Below are 21,112 nucleotides of genomic sequence, written 5' to 3'. Positions count from 1 at the left end.
TCCAACCGGAACACATCTTTACCCTTGTCACGGGCACCTTGATGCCCGGCTGGGTCCACAGCAGATGCACGCGCCCGTGATGAGTTACTGACGCACTGAATCCTCATCACGACAACTTGGGAAGCTTTCAACCCAAATTAAATAATTTGCATTTGGGCACAGAGCCAAGAGGACACTGTATTCCTAAGCCACATACCCCGACACTACCTCTTTACCCACCCACCCCCCCCAGACACACACACACACACACACACACACACACACACACACACACACGCCCCGTGCTCCCTGCAGCCACTCCAAACACATATGTGCTTTCACAAGAAGAAAACCACTGGAAAGGGCCATTCAGGTCAACCACGAAAGGAAGTCGTATGAATGTTTAATTTCTAGCTATGCCTATAAAAAATGTATAAGTTGTCCCCCAAACAGAAATGCCCTTCTCCTGCCAGAATTGCTTGAAGCAACTCAAGCACAAGGACAAGACACTCACTCCCCAAAGTCCCTTCCTTTGTATCTCACGCAACACACAAGAACGTCATAACCAATTAATTTGAGAAGGTCTCCCGTCGCTAGGACAAAAGCCTTCTCTTCCAGATGAGGGGTTACTCAACGTGAACCGGTAATCTTGCTCCATTCCTGCTGACAGTCGCTTTCTGCCTCGGGTGTATCTTCAGCTCCAAACGGAGCAGGGGAGGCTCAAACAATAGGGCCTCTTTTCTGTTTTACACCTACTTTTTTGGGGTCGGCCTGGAACAGCCAACATTGCCGGTGCGAAGGGGCAGCCTTGAGTAAGCTGAAATGTTTGCGCCGCAAAATAAACATGCTCCACGGGGCTAAAACGCCACAGACGCACGCCGAGAACAAGTAACTAGGAATTCCAAGCCCAGGTTCACGCAGCACGATTTTAACTCTCGCCCGACCCAGCCGCACGCCTCGAGGAGAACCCGCAGCAACGCAGCGTGGACAAGAGAGGGCAGTGTTCACTGCGTCTTTCATCCAGCTCCCGGCTCTTTATCAAAACGCCGCTGAGCCAAGGGAAAACTATGCCCAGCATTTCATAACACAGGAAGTGGGGAAAGCGAGGAGATACCGAGCTCTGCGCTCACCACAAAATAAGCAGTGTGTGTGTAAAAGTCACTTTTTCCCCTCTACGAAAGCCCGGCCAGTGGGGGCGTCTGGGGGTTGTCAGGTTCTTTTTTTTTTTTTTTTTTTTTTTTTTGGCGGATTGACCAAACCTCTCAAAGACTATAAAGGAAGATGTACGTTTTTTCCAACTATATATCACATATCAAATTGCTCGCTGAGTTCAAACCCTTCATTTTGCGGACGCGGAGCCGGCTTGCACGGCTATCGTCCGCTTCCCCTTGGGCTCCGATTTTATAATCAGCATGTGGGAAAGGGGAGTCAGATTTTCCTCTTGGAGACAGAGACTTTTCAGTCATTTCAAAATAAAATGCATGTATGCTCTCTGCATTAAAAAAAAAAAAATAGGTCCTAATAAAGGACTCTTGTCTCCTGCCCGGGGTGTCATCATACTGGCTGGGCAGGATGGACTTGATTCACACTCTTTTTGGGGAAGAGTTTCCACACACGTGTCATTTTAGCCAATAAAGGATTATAACGTGAGCACTGAAAAGGTGCACATTTTGCCAACGTATCTACCTATCCTTAGCTACATACACCTACTCGTTTCTCTTGCTAGGGAGGGATTCTTTAATTCCGGGTTAATCCCTTCTTCTTTCTTTACATATTTTTGAGCTCCTGCTAGGTATAGGCCTCTGTGTTAAACACACAAAGGCGGGGAGGACACTGCCCTAGCCTTTAAGAGACGAAGCATAGAGAAGAATCAGGGCCAGAAATAACCATAATACAAGGCAGCATGGGGTCCACTTAGAAGAAAACTACCAACAAATAGCAACAGGTCAGATTGTATTCATCTGGAGCGGGGAACGAAAGCGAACTTCCTTAAGGAAAGCCTTTGCATTGGGCCTGAAGAACAGAGAGGTTTCCAAAAGCAGACAGGTGGTCAGGGAAGAGAATCCCGGGCCTGAGCAAAGGCAAAGACGTAGGAGAGCATGGGTCTAGTTGAAGAACAGCCGACAACCCGTGGCTTATACTTGCCAAGGGAGGAGATGAAAGAAAAGGCTGGAGAAGGTAGGTAAAGCCACATCGCCGAGAGCTTTGGCATCAGGCTGGTGGAGCTCATTCCAAAAGTAACAGGAAACCATTTTTGAGGCAGGCAAGACCATGACTGAAGCTACTTGCGGGAAATTTAAAAGCTCTGACATGGAGAAGGAGAGCAGAGTCAAGGGAGAGGGGGCAGGGGGCCGAAAGGGGGGAGACCACTGAAGGCACTATGACTGCAAAAACCAGATGGGTGGCCAGCACCCCTTTGAACCCCACAGTGAGGCTGTGAGAAACTAATGAGGCAGTTGAGAGCACGGACTGAATGGGTTCAAGCCCCCGTCCCGCTACTCAATAGCCCTGTGACCCCTGGACAGGCACTTAGGGTCTCTGTGCCTCGAAACTACCTCTGCAAGACAGAGCCAATAGAAGTAAAGTTGCACAATAATTATCATGGAGTGTAAGGAACATAATACAGCTGAGAAAGCTCCTAGACGGGGACCTGTCACAGGAAGGGCTCTAGAAGTGCCTTAATACCCACACCCTCCAATGAGAAAATGAAGGCTCGGCAAGGTCAGGCCCCGGGCTCAACGGTACATGCCTTAAATGACTGCGCCTGAGCTTCCACCCAGGACTCTCCGAAAACACAACCACACACAATTGGATCAAGAGAAAGCACAATAAAGGCCTTTTAGTTCCCGTCATTTATAGAGTATTTTTCTGTTAGGGCTACCTCTGCCCTGCTCATTCCTCTCCTCCTTTCTCCCTGCTCGACCCCCCCCCCACCTCCAGAAGATTAAAGGTCAGGTTCTACAGGAAATTTGTGTATTGGGATCAGTCTAAGGTTTACCCTCTCTCCCTCCTGAGCTTATCCACTCTGGGGGGCTCCCTCACCTTCAATCCAATTCTCTGATAACCTCATGATTTCCATTTATCTGCTTAGCAAATACTAATTGAGTCAGCATCCTATTAGGCATTAGATGAAAAGATCCAGCCCTACCCCCGTTAGGGGACAGTTAGTAGAGTCACTGTTTACCAGAAGCAACTGAGTTACTGAAGGAAATTATGAAATGTTCTTCTCTTTAAAAATAGGATAGTCTCTTAATCAGCTGCCTATCTAGCTAACTTATCCAGAGGACAAGAGAGCAAAGGCCTGGGAGAGATTCATATCCAGTGCGGGGGAGGCCTGTTCTTTGCAATTTGACTAACAGCTCAGAGCAGAGCCGAGAAGTTCCATCCTCCCCCCGACCACAGTGCCTTCCAGGGAGGGCGGTGAATCACGGGACTCAGGTCATGATCTCATGGTGGTTCGTGGGTTCGGCCCCGCGCTGGGCTCTGTGCTAACAGCTTGGAGCCTAGAGCCTGCTTCAGATTCTGTGTCTCCCTCTCTCTCTGCTCCTCCCCCACTCATGGTCTAGTTCGCTGTCTCAGAAAATAAACATTAAACACACACACACACACACACACACACACACACACACACACGCAGCGGCGAAGAGCCCAGGCCTTGATAATACCCACTGGGCCACTTACTCTGGTGCAACCTTGGGGGAGTTACTGAGCTCTCAATCACAGCTTCATTAGAAGACTCTTTGCGTGAGGCCTAAAGGAGATGGGCGTGTACATGCTTACCACAGGGCTTGACGCATAGTAGGTGCTCAACCAATGGTGATTTAGGTCATATAACAGGGCCAGAGCAAATACTCCTCCATGAGTGTGGGAGGGGTGTACCCACGCAGGCCAAGGCTTCGCAGACTGTCCTCAAGAGCTGCAATCTGCTACCACAGGGTTCCAGAAAAATCTGAGCCAGGCTTGTGACAGCTAAACGGTGGACCAGGACACCTGCCTCTAGGCTGGTAGCCGGATGCTAGCTAAGGCTGTCAAGCGGCCAAGTCAGCATCCTTTGCAAAAGCATCCACCTCGTCTCCTGTTTCCATCTTTATCCCCTTCTGTCTTTTTTCTTGCGTGTGTTTTTTTTTCTTTTGTTTCCTCGTTTTTCTTCTACGATGCAACCACATGATTGGTGGGAACTTACAGTTTATTCACTCCGCTTACGTGTAGTATTTTTACATTCACAATTTGTTTACTATTTTGAAGCTTTCAATCTTATGAACAGAGCTGTGTGTTGGGCACAGCCAGTTTATCTAAGGCATAGACTTCCCGGAGCTTAATTACCAGGATACATGGTATTTGCATATTCAGCTATAGCAGCTAACACAGCATGGTTTTATTATCCAGCTTTAAAAGTTTGGCCGAGCCGGTGGATATGAACTAATAATTCATTATGGTCTTAATTTGCTTGTCTGTGATTAATAATGAGGTTAGGTCTCTTTTTGTTTTGTTTTCAGACTTCTAACTCAGCTGTGCACATAGCAAGTTTCAGAGTGCAGAGTTGATTCATTTTCTTTATTGTGCTTTCTGTCCTGTCCCCGTGCTTTCTAACTCCCAGGGGAGGCATCTTGAAGACACCCTTCGGCACCAAAGCACGGGCGGGACTGGATCATGTCCACGCAGTTCTTGGGCCTCACCGCTTCTGTGACAGAAACGTCACATCACTTAAGCTGAATTTTGCTGGTGTTTTTTTTTTTTATGTGTATTTATTTTTGAGAGAGAGAAAGAGACAGAACGTGAGTGGGGAAGGGGCGGAGAAAGAGGGGGACACAGAATCCAAAGCAGGCTCCAGGCTCTGAGCTGACAGCACACAGCCTGACGCGGGGCTCGAACCCACGAACTGTGAGATCATGACCTGAGCCCATGACCTGAGCCGAAGTCGGACGCTCAACCGACTTAGCCACCCAGGCGCCCCTGAATTTTGCTGTTTTAAGCAGATTTCATTCTGTTTGTCCTTTACGGCTTTGCTCTTCATTTTCCTTCTCAGTGATATTTTTCTGTTGCCCCCCCTTTATCTTCTTTCTCCAGTCTCCACCTTGCCATTGACTCTTGACGAATCTATGTCCGGATTTAAATCTCCTCATGCAGACACGAGGCTATGTCTACACGGGCAAAATGGGGCTTCAGAGCAACTTTTTTTTTGATCCCCTTCACCCATCTCCCCCATTCTCATCCCGACTTTTGGCAGTCACCAATCTGTTCTCTGTGTCTGGGAGCTCGGCTCCCGGTTTTGTTTTTTGGTTTTTGTTTTTTTCAGATTCCACACATAAGTCTTTGTCTGACTTGTTTGACCTAGCATAATGCCCTCAAGCTTTTTTTCTTAATGTTTTTATTTATTATTCTCAAGAGAGACAGAGAGAGAGAACAAGGAGGGGCAAAGAGAGAGGGAGACAGAGGATCCGAAGTGGGCTCTGTGCTGACAGCAGAGAGCCCGATGCAGGGCTCGAACTCATGAACCATGAGATCATGACCTGGGCTGAAGTCAGGTGCTTAACCAACTGAGCCACCCAGGCCCACTGCCCTCAGGCTTTATCTATGTTGTCACAAATTGCAGGACTTCCTTCTTTCTCATGGCGGAGTAACACTCCATTGCATACACACTCATCCATACATACACACACAGGAGTGCGTGCACACACACACACACACACACACACACATCTTCTTTATCCATTCATCCACCGATGAAAACTAAAGTTGCTTCCAGGGGCGCCTGGGTGGCCCGGTCGGTTGAGCGTCCGACTTTGGCTCAGGTCATGATCTCGCGGTCCGTGAGTTCGAGCCCCGCGTCGGGCTCTGTGCTGACCGCTCAGAGCCTGGAGCCTGTTTCAGATTCTGTGTCTCCCTCTCTCTCTGACCCTCCTCCGTTCATGCTCTGTCTCTGTCTCAAAAATAAATAAACGTTAAAAAAAAATTTTTTTTTAAAGTTGCTTCCATAGCTTGGCTATTGCAAATAGTACTGCAGTAAACATGGGGGTGAACATATCTTTTCAGGTTAGTGTTTTTGTTTTCTTTAGATAAGCAGAATCCAACTGGAATTGCTGGATCATATGGCAGTTCTCATTTTAAGTTTCTGAGGAACCTCCATACAGTTTTGCATAGTGGCTGCACCAATTTACATTTCCACCAACATTGCCAATACTTGTTATTTCTTGTCTTTTTGATACTAGCCCTTCTGACACACGTGAGGTGCCATATTGCTATGGTTCTAACTTGCATTTCCTTGGTGATTAATAATGTCCCTGTTGGCCATCTGTATGTCTTCTCTAGAAAAATGTTTATTCTGATATCTTGCCCATTTTTTAATTTAATTGTTTGGGGGTTTTGCTACTGAGCCTCCAAACATAGTCTCCAAAGAATAAATCCGATCATATTCCTCTACACCAAATCCTACAATGGGTATCGGTCACTTGCGGAATAAGCCATAGTTATTAAAAAGAAAGCTTGTTGCCAGCCCCAAAAACACGCTCCTTCCTGCAGGCAGACGTAGTAGTTTTGCCTCAGTTCACAAAGCTTGGCAAGTTCAGCATCCTTGTGCAGTAAACAACCTGCGCAATTGTACCCCGCGGTGCTACTCACAATCTCCCAACATGGCCACATCACTTCTCCCTTCATCTCTTATTACCCTTCTCCTCACCCTCTCTAATCCCACTGCACTTGAAGTTCTCTGAATACCCGAAGCAAGCTTCTGCCTCAGAACCTTTGCACTTACTGCCCCCGCTGTCTGGGAGTCTCATCCCCTATATGTCATCTGCCTTGCTCCCTCACTTCATTCCAGTCTCTGCTCTAATGCCATCTTTCAGTGGGGTCTTCACCTACTTCCATATTTAAAATTGGGATGCTCCTCCTCTTAGCACCACATTCCCCACCCCTGTTTTGTATTCCCCACAGCATCTAACATACTCTCTTTTTTGTTAATTTTTCAAGTTTATTTATTTTTGAGAGAGAGAGAGAGACAGAGAAAGAGAGAGAGAGAGAAACAAAGAGAAAGAGAGAGAACGAACCAGCAGGGGAGGGGGAGAGAGACAGGGGGACAGAGGATCCAAAGCAGGCTTCGTGCTGACATCAGAGCGCCTGATGCGGGGCTCGAACTCATGAACCGTGAGATCATGAGCTGAGCTGAAGTCGGACGCTTAACCCACTGAGCCACCCAGGCGGCCTTTGCTTGGGGGAGGTGTTCAGTGGACGTTGGAGGTATTCAGTCGGCCACATCCTCCTGTTGCTGAGCCAAGCTGCTGGCCAAACACCAAACAAGACGGTTCGCTCTCCAACGTGGTATCGGAAGGCCTGGTTTCGAGTTCCCAGTCTGCCCCTCTCATTTTTTGCCATCTCAGCCACTTAACCTCTCCGAGTGTGGGGCAGGGAGATGGGTTAAATGGGTGATGGGCATTAAGGAGGGCATCTGTGGCGATGAGCGCTGGGTGCTGTATGTAAGTGATGAGTCACTAAATTCTACTCCTGAAACCAATATTGCACTATGTGTTAACTGACTAAAATTTAAAGAAAAACTTGAGGGACACCTGGGTGGCTCAGTCGGGTAAGTGTCTGACTTCAGCTCAGGTCATGATCTGGTGGTTCGCGGGTTCGAGTCCCACGTCAGGCTCCGCGTTGACAGCTCAGAGCCTAGAGCCTGCTTGAGATTCAGTGTCTCTCTCTCTCTCTCTCTCTCTCTCTCTCTCTCTCTCTCTCTCTGTGCCCACTCCTGTCTGTGCTCTGTGTCTCTCTCAAAACTAAACATTTAGGGGCGCCTGGGTGGCTCAGTCAGTTAAGCGGCCGACTTCGGCTCAGGTCATGATCTTGTGGTCCATGAGTTCGAGCCCCGCATCAGGCTCTGTGCTGACAGCTCAGAGCCTGGAGCCTGTTTCAGATTCTGTGTCTCCCTCTCTCTGACCCTCCCCCATTCATGCTCTGTCTCTCTCTGCCTCAAAAATAAATAAACGTTAAAAAAAAATTTAAAAAAACTAAACATTTAAAAAATAAAAAACAAATAAAAACTTGAAACAAATAACTAATAAATAAACAAGTACAAACTATTGTCCTAGGTGGGAAACAACAACAACAACAACATAAAACCTCTCCAAGTGTCATTTCTTTCATCAGCAAAATGGAGATCATAATGTGCACACTGCTAGTATAATAGGGTTGTGATGAGGGGCATATGAAGTAATGGATATGTGTGGCAGAAAGACTGAGTCTGCCCCCAATGGCCAGTCTCCCCTTTTTCCATAATAATACACTTGTGAGCCAAGTACGGTCTTCCTTCCAGTAAAAAACTACATTTCCCAGCCTCCCCTGCAGCTAAAAGTGGCCATGTGACTTAGGTCTGCCCAACAGGATATGAGCTGAAGTGATACAGGCGATTTCAAGGTCCCGCCCTTAGAGAGAGGGATGTGTCCTCTTCCCCTTTTCCCTTCCCGAGCGCTGGAAAGTAGAGAAGGTAGTGAGCTATTTCAGGCCGTGCAGAGCAGGACACAAACTGGGCTCTGGAACACTTTGTATAGCAAAGGCAGTATACTTACGTGAGAGAGAAATAACATTTTTGAAGCCACTGTTATTTTGGGTATATCCTCACTCATCCATTGATACAAAAGAATTTACTGAGTACTGACTGTGTGCAGGCAAATATTGAGTGCTGAGGCAGATGCAAAAATAGTTCCGTCTCTTAAGGGGGAGACCTGGCATACACAAGTCATTGCAACAGAAGGTGGTTAGAGCTCTCATGAGGGGAAGTCGGGGTGCCATGGAACCCCAGAGGAAAGCACACATGCTTAGTAAGCTCTACAACTCACTACACTTCGTTGGTTCGCAGGCTTGTTGGACACCTATGACGGACTAGGCACTGATCTAGATTTGGGGAGCACAATAGTAGGCAAGACAGACAGGGTCCTACCTCTCAAGTAGCTTACATGCCTTATCAGCAAATAAATCATTTTTATGTCTAATAAATAACTTCTAAGAGTGTGAAGTGCTATAGAGACCACAAAATGGGATACTTAATAAACTGTAACAGGTTTGTTGAGGTGGGGTGCCTACTTTAGACCGTGTGATCCTTGGAACCCCAGGGAGGTTGAAGCTGGGGCCGCAGAAACTGGGAGAAGAACATTTTGTATGGAGGGCAAAGGCCAGTGCTGGTGCAGAGGCCCTGATGTGGGATGAAGGTCAAGGCGGCTAGAGTAATTCACTGAGTATGTAGACGATGTCAGAGGGGGCGCCTGGCCAGACACGTGGCCTTGTCAACCACAATGAGGAGTTCCAATTTTTCTGAGTGTGTTTGGGAGCCACTAGAGGAGTGTAAGAGGAGGGAGTGGCATGGTCAGATTCATGTTTTACATGACCCCACGGGGGTGCCTGGGCGGCTCAGTCTGTTGGGGTCTGACTTGGGCTCAGGCCACGATTTCACGGTTGGTGAGTTTCTAGCCCTGCATCAGGCTCACTGCTGTCAGTGTGGAGCTTGCTCTTTCTTGCTCTCTCTCTCTCTCCCTCCCTCTCTCAAAAATAAATAAAGCATTAGGAAAGGAGGGAGGACAAAAGAATGAAAGAATGAAATCCTTCTGGCTACTCTGTGGCAGGTGGACTGAGAGAACATCAGTGGAACAGCATACCAGGTCAGAGAGCTGGTGACTTGAGAAAAGGACACATCCCTCTCTCTAAGGGCAGGACCTTGAAATTGCCTGTTTCACTTCAGTTCATATCCCATTGGGCAGACCTAAGTCACATGGCTACTTTTAGCTGCAGAGGAGGCTGGGAAATGTAGTTTTTTACTGGAAGGAAGGCCGTACCCAGCTCACAAGTGTATTATTGTGTATACTGTGTATTATTACACTTCTCAGTGGGACAGAGAAGTAGTTTTCGGATCTGTTTGGGAGGTAGGGTTGGTGAAACATACTGATCAAATAGACGAAGGCGTGCAAAATGAGCACGATCCAGACAGAAGCCTGAGATGTTTGCCTTGAGCAGCTGGGCGGGTGGTGGCATCACCCACTGGGAGAAAGAAGATGGGACATGGGGAAAAAAGGGATATGTTTGGGCTGGGGTTGGGCCACAAGTTCTGATCACTATGTAACGGAAGTTATTGGCAGCCATCGTAAAGACTTGGCTTTCCTCCCGATGAGCTGGAGAGTCTCAGCAGGTCTTTGCCACCCCTTATCCAAGTCCTGCCGGCTCTCTCCATCCAACAGACATAGTCCCTACTGCGTGACCCTACATACACCACCTGGCCCCCACTGCCTCTCTGATTTCCCCAACAGAGCTCCTGCTTGCTCACTGGTGATCTCTTGCCACGTCCCAATTCCTCCAGTCCTGCTCCTGCCTCAGGACGCATGTTCTCGCCATTCTCCCCGCATGGCCTGCTCTTCCCCAGACATTCGCCTGCCTCTCCCTTCACTTCCTTCAACTCTTTGGCCAGATGTCGCCTTTTCAAGGAAATTCGTCCTGGCCACACCACTCTAGAAAACTGCAGAACTCTACATTTCCCTTCTTGCCCAAAGACCCTTTCCTTCCCACCAGCTTTATTTTTCTCCATGGTACTTACTACATTCTAATAGACTAACATCTTTTTAATTCATTTTTACATATTGTCTGTCCCCTCCCACTTAAATATAAACTTCATTAGGACAAGGGTTTTGTCTGCTTTGTTCACTATTGTATCCCCAGAGCTTAGAACAGTCCCTGGCACATTATCAGGAGCTCAAAAACTATATGCTACATAAATTAAAGAGCAGATTAGTTTTCTTTCACAAGGAAACTATTGTTTCGCTGTTTACTTGTTTTTAGTAGGAAGTGAGGAAGAGGAAGTCTGTGTCCAAGGTCCTGTCCTGGATTGAGGACTAGTTTCCCAGGCAAACCAGGACAACCGATCATCTCCACTATCACCCCATTTTACAGAAAAGAAAACTGGGGCTTGGTGAGAGACTAAGGATTAGTGAGGCCTAGTGAGACTAATTTTTCCAGTGCCTTAGAAAAATGAGCCTTGCACTGGCCTGTTTAGGTCCTCCAGCCAAACAAGTATCCTGAGCAAGACCCAGCATGCTTTTCTCAAACTCACACCCTCTTGCAATGTGTCAGTGAGGACAGATCAGATATTGGATGAGACAGATTTGAAAAGCTGTGCCATTCATGAAAAATAAAGCTATGAGTAACTTCCGTGTGGGGTCCTGGGAAGGCAAGGAATCTTCTGGTCATCAGTACAAAACCTTGGACTTTGGTTTGCTCCCTTGACATTCATTAAGTACTTAACTGCATTCTAAAGAAGGCACATGCACACAAAAATTTACAATAGCACTATTTACAATAGCCAAATGTAGAAACAATCCCAATGTCCATGAACAGATGAAGGGGTAAACACATTGTGGGGCGGGTACACAAAGGGATATCATTCACCCTTGAAGTCATGATCCATGCTGCAGCATGGATGTACCTCAAACACAGCATGCTGAGTGCAAGAAGGCAGACAATGAGGTCACATATTGTATGGTCCCACTTATAGGAAATGTCTGTCAATCCACAGCGATAGAAAGCATATTGGTGGTTGCCAGGGGCTAGGACAAGTGACCGCTCAAAGAGCACAGTATTTTACTTTGGAGGAAAATGTGTTCAAATAGAGATAAAGGTAGTGATTGTACAACATTGTGAATGTACTAAATATTACTGAATTATTCACTTTAAATGGTTAATTTTATACTATATCAATTTCATCTCAACGTTTTATGAAAACAAAAGCATGTGCATAAATCTGTTCCTGTAGTCCTTATATATATATATTTTAAAAAACCCTATAAATTAGATACTAATACTATTCTTCTCATGAGAAAATTAAGCCTAGAGAGGGTAAGGGAACTGGTCAAGGTCATACTGACATTAGACCTGAAGTCAGGGTCTGGTTGACTCCAAAGCCTTGGCTCACCCGAGCCACTGGCCCCTCGGCCCCTCAGAGTCTGGTGTGGACACTGGGAGAACACACGGCCAATTGGGGAAGTGCCAAGGTAAGAAGCACTGGGGCAGAGAAAAGTTCAAAGCGGAAAGGCTCTGGGGTCTCTAGGATCCCAACTTTTTTTTTTTTTTTTTTTTTCTAGGATCCCAACTTAACACCAGCAAAGCTCCGAGTCCTGAACCTTTTGGCTCCTGCTAGTTTGGTCCTGTGGTGTGGCTGAGCTCCTTGCATCAGGGAAGAGTCGAGAACCATGGATAAGAGGTGAGATGGGGGCAGGGGCAGGGGTGGAATGAAGAATTAGAAACAGATCACAGAACACTAGACCAAAGGCCCTGTTAGCAATGCCTCTATCCCTCTTCCTTAAGATGCCTGACGTCTTTGACTCAGTAACAGGGCACCTGGGCGCCTTGAATGTAAACATATCTAGAAGAAAAGCATATCTGGGGGAGCTCTGTCTCAGATTTGAACGTGGTGTCATTCAGCTTGTGGGGAGGGGCGGAGGCGGCTGGTGAGCAGGTGGGATGGAAAAATGAAAGTGAGTGTGGCAGAATGGGCCCACAGTAATGGGCCTAATGATTTCAACATTTAAAAAGTTTAACAGCCCTTCGTGAACACCAGAGATAAGCTTCCGGTGGGAGGCTTCGGAAAAAAAAAAAAATCCACTTTGACCATTTCTGCACTTTTTTGAGCTTCTCCTGTTTGTTTCCTCTTCAAAGCTTGTTAGCACCTCCCGTTGGGGAGACATTGGCCACCTTAGGATTGTGATGAGGCCTGGTTCCAGGGGGCCGGACCCCAGCCAGGGCTAGAGCTCTTGAGGATTCGATGTGAGTTTGTTTAGAGCTGTGGGGGTGGGGAGGACAAAAAAGACAGAAGATCCTCAGAGACCCTATCTTGGTGCCATAACCAAAGACTTCAACCGTAATTTCCTAAAAGCGCAAAAGATCAATGTGTAGAACAGAAGCGAGTATTGGTGACTTTCATGAAGAAGGGCCAAGGTATGACTGGAGATGAGCAAGGACTCAACCCGCCCCTCCTACCAAGCGGAACCGACCCTTAGAAAGAGGAGCCCCACAATCACAAGCCTGGCAGATTCTTCTCCTAGGATCCTGCCTAGGGAGTGGCTTCGTCTTTTGAAAAACCGTGAGGCTCCAGTCCACAAAGTTGTTAAAGAGCCTTACAGGAAGCAAGCAACATGCCTCCCTTTATGCTCCAAACAGACCAAAGCAGCAATGGCAGGATGGACACTCAGTCAAGCCTCCATTCAAGTGCCAACGGTGTTGACCCAGTCCTCCATGTTTGCCCCAGGAAAGGACCAACCCAGCTGAGTCTCTTAGGTCGCTCAGCTGTCCCACTCATTCACACCCTGGAAGAGGAGGCTGGAAGATTTGAATATGCAAAGGACCCAGTTGTATCTTCCTCAATCAGGTTGATTAGTGAGGTTGTTGGTGAAGATCAAACGGGTCAAAGAGGCTGTTTACAAATTTATCAGATGCCAGGTTTACAGGTCCTCTTGGTTAGCTCAGATCTTGGTGGTGTTAATTGGTTTTGACTCACTAAGGATTAATTGACTAAATTACTAAAGTCACTTGGCTGGGGGAGGTGGGGGGTGGGGAGGGGATTATATTCAGCTGCATGAGATAAAGACTATTGTATAAGCATTGTCTTCAGACATTCTCTGTGCTTTTTCTTTTGAAGGGCTCGCTTGTCCCTGATGTTTTAAATACAGTATTGAAATATAAGTAAACTATGTCTAGAAAAAAAAAGATGAAAGGACTCAAAATTAAATGGAATGCCAACAGATATATGTGGAAGAAACTATAATAGGGAATGTGGACAAGTGGGTAATAAATGACAGAATAGTTCTCTAGATTATTGTTAATGTCCCCAGAAGTTCTCCCTTCAACCTTTGAGTGAGCTATACAGTGTAGTGGTTAAAATTTCAGGCTTTGAAGATAGAATATCCAGGTTCAAATCCCTACTCGACCACGTATTAGCCATGCGACTTTTGCCAAGTACCTGACCTCTTTGTGTCCCGATTTTTTCCTTGGTAAAAAGGGGATACTACTACTTGGCACTTAACCTGACTGCTCTGAACGCTGTCTACACCATGCACGCGGGACTGTAGCTGGTCTGGCACACAGCCACCAAAGGGCTTGTGACATACTTCACATGTCCATTGTTTTAAAAAATTTTTTTAAATAGTAAATGAGGGGCGCCTGGGTGGCGCAGTCGGTTAAGCGTCCGACTTCAGCCAGGTCACGATCTCGCAGTCGGTGAGTTCGACCCCCGCGTGGGGCTCTGGGCTGATGGCTCAGAGCCTGGAGCCTGTTTCTGATTCTGTGTCTCCCTCTCTCTCTGCCCCTCCCCCGTTCATGCTCTGTCTCTCTCTGTCCCAAAAATAAGTAAACGTTGAAAAAAAAATTAAATAAATAAATAAATAAATAAATAAATAAATAAATAAATAGTAAATGAAGCATTTCTATGCAGAAAGGTTGTTTTCCCCTCTAAATGCCTACCTAAGCAGGCCCCTTCGGCTGTTAAACACGTATTCAGTGTTCCCTGCCAATAGGGTAACCTGTTCACGTATATTTGGGCTGAAATACAAAAATATCCGCGGTGTCATTCCAACCTCTTCTGTGACGGTTTCAATGGTACTTGCTTTCTGGACAGTTGCATTTCTCGTTCCAAGTACTGCCCCAGGAAGGTTCGCACAGATTTCAGTTAGGATGGTAGGTTCAAAAAAGCCCTAGGTGGCCTCCCGTTAGTTCCCAAGCCCCAGGAGAAGACACCGACATAAAACTTGGTAATAATCACAGGAACAGCAATTACTACCACTGTATTGGAGTGCCCTGTTCTATGCCAGGCACCGTGTCAGGTATCAGATACAATCATATATATCATAATTATCTTATCAGCTTCAGGAGGCCGGCAGGGAAACAGAGGGACCCAGGGTTGCTAAGTGCCACGAAGTGCCTGAGGCTGGTTTGAACTAGACCCATCTGGCTCCAGAGTCAGTTTTCCTTCCAGTCCACGGGGTGTCCAACCAGCTCTTGGTCCTTCTCGCTATTACTTCTGAGACCAGAAGCAATACATTCCAGGATCGTATCATCTGACAGAAAATTCTTCTCCGTATCTACTATAAATCTCATCTGCTACCATTGATGCCTCTCTTGGGCCTCTCCCTGCTTACCGGACACCCCTCCCAGCCACGGTGACCTCGTGAGTTGTTCCTGGTTCTCAACCAGGGGAGTCTTGCCCCCCAGGGACGTTTTGCTGTGTCTCAAGATATTTTTGGAGTCACAACTGGGGGGAGGGGATGTGTTACAGGCAGCTAGTGGGCAAAGGCCAAACAGGCTGCCAGACGACCTGCTACGCACAGAACAGCCCCCACAACCAAGAATTAACTGGCCCCAAAGATCAATTGGGCCAAGTCTGGGAAACTCTGAAAACACAACTCTTGATTTCTGTGCCCCAAATCCATCACCCTGCAGTCTGCCTCTGCAAAAGGCACCATCGCTCTTAAGCAGCTCAGGCCCCAAACCTAAGAGTCTGCTTTGATTTGGCCCTTTTCCTCACCCCTTTTTACACATAAACTTTAGCTGTCACTGTTAGAGAAAAGCATTGATTCAAGCACGATATTCAACTCATATTTCAACCCTTGTGGGGACTCAGTTAATTCATTACAGTATCTCTTCATTCATTCAATCGATAAATGATTATGGGGAGACCACCAAGTGCTCAACACCCATATCAGCTTTCACCTGAACTTTCTAAAGTCTCCCAACTTCACAAACTTTGCAAACTTTCCCCCAAACACAATGAAACACCAAAGGGCAATTCACTTAAAGGAGTCTAAAAAGATTTTGCAAAAATGCCAAACGAAGAAAAGTTTAAGGATAAAACAAACATTTAATGGCATAAAGTGAAAAGAAAGGCAACCAGACAGGAATTCCGAGGCAGGGCTCAATGCCCAGGTCTCTATTGTGAGCTCTGTCTACGGGCAGGGGGGAGGAGGTAGGGGGGAAGGGAGAGGGAGGCGCAGCTGAACCTGCCACAATCCCCGTCTTCAGGTTGCCTAGAGTCTAGACATAGCACAGTGGGTTGGGGAGGAGAAGAGAGATCATTTAAGCTGCCCCCAGGAATCCCCTGAGAAGCCTTTTGAAATGGTCACCCCCAAAAGGAAACACAAAGAGGCTCGAGGCCATTCGGCAGGCCATCCCAGGAAATGATTCAAGGTGCAGTTCCTCCTCCTGGAGCCAGAGTAATGACCCCGGTGGTACCAGGATGTCTAAGGGGAGTGCTTTTCATATCTGTCCCACACCTGAAGACTGCTCAGGGTTTCACGGAGGCCAGACATCAAACCATGAGCTAGGAACCTTTGTGATCCTGCCCCCAGGGAGTGAGCTGGATCCGGGACGAGCCTAAACCATTTTCTTTCACACTATAGATGTGGAAACATGGGTTCGAGTCCCAGGTTAAGTTACGTAGGGAAAGTCACACAACCTCCATGAGCCTCATTGGTAAAATGAGGATAGTAATACCTACTGCAGAGAGTTCTCGTAAGGATTCAATGACCTATCATATGCCAAGCACTGACAATAGTACTTTTCATAAGTATTATGTATAATTTCATAATTGCTATTGTTCTTGTTATAGCTTTCGCAAGAGCCTGGCACACAGTAGACGCTCCGTAAATATTAGCGATTACATCTTAGGCCTAGGGTAGACCTGAAAATCTTAGGTGACCTTGTGAAACCCCGAGATGCCGGGATGCGTCCCAATGTTTTGTATAATCTTTAGAAGGAGACACAGGGAAAAACAAAAACTCATGTTTTCAAAAGGAGCAATAAACATTTAGTAAGCCCCTACTGTCTGCCAGATACGTAAGGCACTGAAGACACGATGGAAAGTTCGAGAAAGTTCCTGCATTCTTAGTGGTTCTTAGAAATTGTGGGGTCACACACCCCCTCCAAAAATTTAACTAATTGTATCAACCCTTTAATGATGAAATGAAGGCATCCTAGTTCTTGGCAATGTTCTCCCTTGGTCCGGGTTACATCCTAAAGAGCTGAATCATGACCGCATCACCCAGTTAACTGGGAGTAAACTGTGAATTTCACTGGCTTGGCCACCAGCCCCCCTCCCCCAAGGGGTGGTAATCTAGCAGCAAGCAAATGCTTTGATAAAGGTGGGAGGGCGCTAGACCTGCGGAGATCACAGTTAGGATCTGGATAGGATGAGCAGAGAGATAAGAGCAATGCAATGGGCTCCTTGGTTGGTGTTTTCTTTTTAAAGAGGCATCCAAGATAGCCAGAGAGAGGCACATGACAGTGTGTCTGTACCATAATGCCTTTTGTGGTTATAAAATTCAGTTTTCTTATCAAGCCAATCCCAAAGATTTCCCTGGGACCATAGTCTCCGGAACTTAACCCCTCCCTCCCTGTGGACCTCGCTCAGCGGAACTTTCCCAGCCTACATCTGGCTCAGAGAGATGGCTGGGACCAGGCTGAACTGAGGGCGGGGAGAGTATCTGCTCATCCGTGTCCAGGTCGTGAGATGTTCAGGGACGAACGAGACAGCCCCGCTTTGCCACCTCCCTCCACTGAGCCAGCCTGAGTTGAAGAGCGACCACAGGCTGGCCTAGTGGACAGTGCGGTCTGACGGATCCTGCAGGGCCTCCCACCCTGTCTCCAGACACTCGTCACCCTCTGCCCAGCCACCTCCCACGACTTCGTCCCTTCTTGCCTTTGCCCGTGGCATTCCCTCTGCCAGAAAGGCCCATCTCCTTCCTTCAAACTTCAGTGTCTGCTGATCCTTCCAGACCATGCTGGAGCCTCATCTATTTCTTGCACCTTTCTTCATGCCCCAGGGCAGAGCAACGGCTCCCTTCAACCTCTGTACCTCCCTCTCCCGGGCGCTCAGTGCACAGTCCCCTCTTATGTACGTGCACATGGCGTGTCTCCCAATAGCGTGAGTTCCTGGAGGGCTGGACATGGGCTGAGCTGATTTTAGTGATTTCTGGTACGTGGGTGGCTCTCAGTAAATGTGGAATGAATGGGTAACTGCATAAAGGACACCAGTCTCAAATTGTAACTAAAGTTACTCTTCTGTAGAATCACAGCAAGACTGTGGAGATCATTTTTCCCAACCCAGCTCTACTCCTTAGTTAAGCTACTTAGCTTCCCTGTGACTCAGATTTTTGATCTATAAATTCAGATAATGGAGTGAAATATCTATTTCATAGGGTATATAAGGTACTTAGAACAGTGCCTGGCATATAGTAAGTGCTCTATCAATATCATAGTTTATCAGTATCACTGTGGTGACGTCACCAACGTCCTGCCCTGCACCTGCTCCACCCCACCCCACCCCCTGTCCCCACCGCTTTGAGGGCTGGCTATGAATGGCCCTACCTGCACCTTTTCTTTGGAGACTTGTCCACAGCCAAAGGGAGCAACCTCACCTAGATGGTTACCCCATGGGGACCGCGTCTGAGCTGTTCCTCTGCAATTCATCATCAATGCCTGATTGACACGGGGTATGAAGTCTTGCGCCCTACCTGAAGGTAGGATAGACTTCAAGCTACGGTCTCTGTTCCAGAACTCCCCATAGGAGCAGACTCAGCTGGGATCCAACTGAGCATATTCTGTCTCCCTTTGTCCTAATTCCACAACCCTTTCTCCTGAGGGCACACCCTCCCCCAATAAATCACTTATACAAGAATCCTCACCGCAGGCCCTGTTTCTCGAGAGCCTGATCCACATAATCATGGCTACCGCCATTATCATCAGAGAGGGGGAAACAGACCCAGAGTGGGTGCTTGATTTGTCCAAGACCCAAGGTTAGGAAGAGAATCAGCTGGCTGTCAGGCAGTGACCGGGAGTTTGTTTGTTATTTTAGAGGAGTGCAGGTTTCTGAACCTCCAGGGAATTATTTCTAACAACAGCTGAATGAATTAACTAAGGATCAGCTAGAAAAACAACGAAAAGCCTCCGGTACCTGAGGTTGGTGCAGAAAATCACGGCCTCTGGGGCGGCGAGGGAAGGTAGGTCAGCCTCTGTTGAGACCAGATATCCTGGGATGAGAGTCCAGGGGCACAGGCCAACGGGGGGCCCTCGGGCCAGCACAGCAAGTGGGTGTGGTAGAAGTGGGGGCAAGACTGCGTTCCTGCTGGCCTTGGCCTTACCGCAGATCCCGCCAGTGCCAGAAACACCTCCCCACTCTCTCACCTGCACTGAGCACGCTCATTGAGCCCCCAGCCCAGCTGGAAATCATCTCCACTTGATGACCCCGTGGCAGTTATCAGATTCTGCCCTTGCTCTGGCCAAGCCGTCACCCGAAACCATGAGGTCTTGGCCGTGGATTTTTGCCTTGCCCCACGGGAGAACTGCTGCATGAGGGAGGAGAAAGGAAAGAAAGTCACAGACTCTTGCTGTTTGGCGGTTGTGAGGTGGGGATCCTTACGACACTTTCTCTTGTGAGTCGGGACTGGGAGCAGCCCTTTATTTCATGGCCACCCAGCTGCTGTGACTGACGAAGTTATGTTTAAATACAAGGCGGCCCGATCCCAAAGTCTGTGTTAAAACAGACTGGGAAGGGGCGCCTGGGTGGCTCAGTCGGTTAAGCGGCCGACTTCGGCTCAGGTCATGATCTCATGGTCCGTGAGTTCGAGCCCCGCGTCTGGCTCTGTGCTGACAGCTTGGAGCCCGGAGCCTGTTTCAGATTCTGTGTCTCCCTCTCTCTGACCCTCCCCCGTTCATGCTCTGTCTCTCTCTGTCTCAAAAATAAATAAACATTTAAAAAAAAAAAAACAGACTGGGAAAAGGAAAATATACTCCAGGTGAGGAGTTTAAAGACAGTTGATGTGGGGCACCTGGGTGGCTCAGTCAACTGAGTCTGGAGCCTGCTTCGGATTCTGTGTCTCCCTCTCTCTCTTCCCCTCCCCTGCTTGCTCTCTCTCTCTCAAAAATAAACATTAAACATTTTATTGTTATTTTTATTTTTTTAAATAAAGTCAGTTGATGTAATTAGATGAATATTCCGATGGGGAGGGGACTGGACTGGTAGGAAAGTTTTGCAGGGCCTGGTACAGGAGTTCTTTTTTTTTATGAAATAATTTTTTTTTGTAATTACAAAAGTAGCATATATTTGTAAAAAACAATCAAAGAAAATAGAAGCATATAAAACAGACATTGGTAGTGCTCAGTATTTCCTCCCACCTTCAGTAACAGCTACTATGAAAACTGGACAATCCTTCCATTTTTAATAGACATATCAGCTGGACAAAGTACATGCAGATCTGACTTTTCCCCTGATCTTTTTTCTTCTTTCAGATATTTCTCCAATTAGTATCCCTTTCTGTTTAACATCTGAAAAATTATCTTAACCACTCAGCAAATATTTGTGTACCTGCTATGTACCAAAAAACATGACAGACACTAGAGATAAAGAAATTCCACACTGCTGGTAGACTTTTAGTTTCCTTTTATTTACTTATTTTTTGCTCTAACAAGCCAAACTATTACATCTTTTTACATATACCTTTGGGTATGTGTTCAAGAATTTCTATAGGAAATTCTATAAGAAATCGATGAATCAAATGTCCATTACAAATTTAAAGGTTGTTACCAAATTGTTCTCAACAACAACAAAAAAATCACGACAATTTATATGTTCACCAGCAATGTATGAGATATAGATTTCCCTGCATCTTAGTCAATAATAAGTATCACTCTTGTTTATACTTTGCCAATCTGCTAGATAAAAACTTACATCGTCTTTTTTAAATTTTCATTTTTAAATTACTTTCATGATTGGTAATTTTCATATGGTCAATAGCTACACGAATTTCTTCTGTAGCTAATTGCCTGTTCTATACTTGTGTACCTTTTAGGAAAAGGTTTCTCCTTAATTTGTTGAAGCTTTTTATAAGTAAAGGACCTCAATTCCTTTGTCACATGTGTTGCAAATATTTTTCCCCATTTGAGTATTTTGCAACCTCCTTTAGGGCAGGCTTTCTTGACCAGGAGTTAAAATTTTTTTAATTAATTAATTAATTAATTTAGAGCAAGCAGGGGAGGGGCAGAAGGAGAGGGAGAGACAGAATCCCAAGCAGGCTCTGTACTGGACAGCCTGATGCAGGGCTCGATCTCACAAACCGTGAGG

Source organism: Felis catus, chromosome B1 (genome assembly GCF_018350175.1).
Source record: "Felis catus isolate Fca126 chromosome B1, F.catus_Fca126_mat1.0, whole genome shotgun sequence".
Classification (NCBI taxonomy): domain Eukaryota; kingdom Metazoa; phylum Chordata; class Mammalia; order Carnivora; family Felidae; genus Felis; species Felis catus.
Note: the sequence above shows the minus strand (reverse complement) of the source record.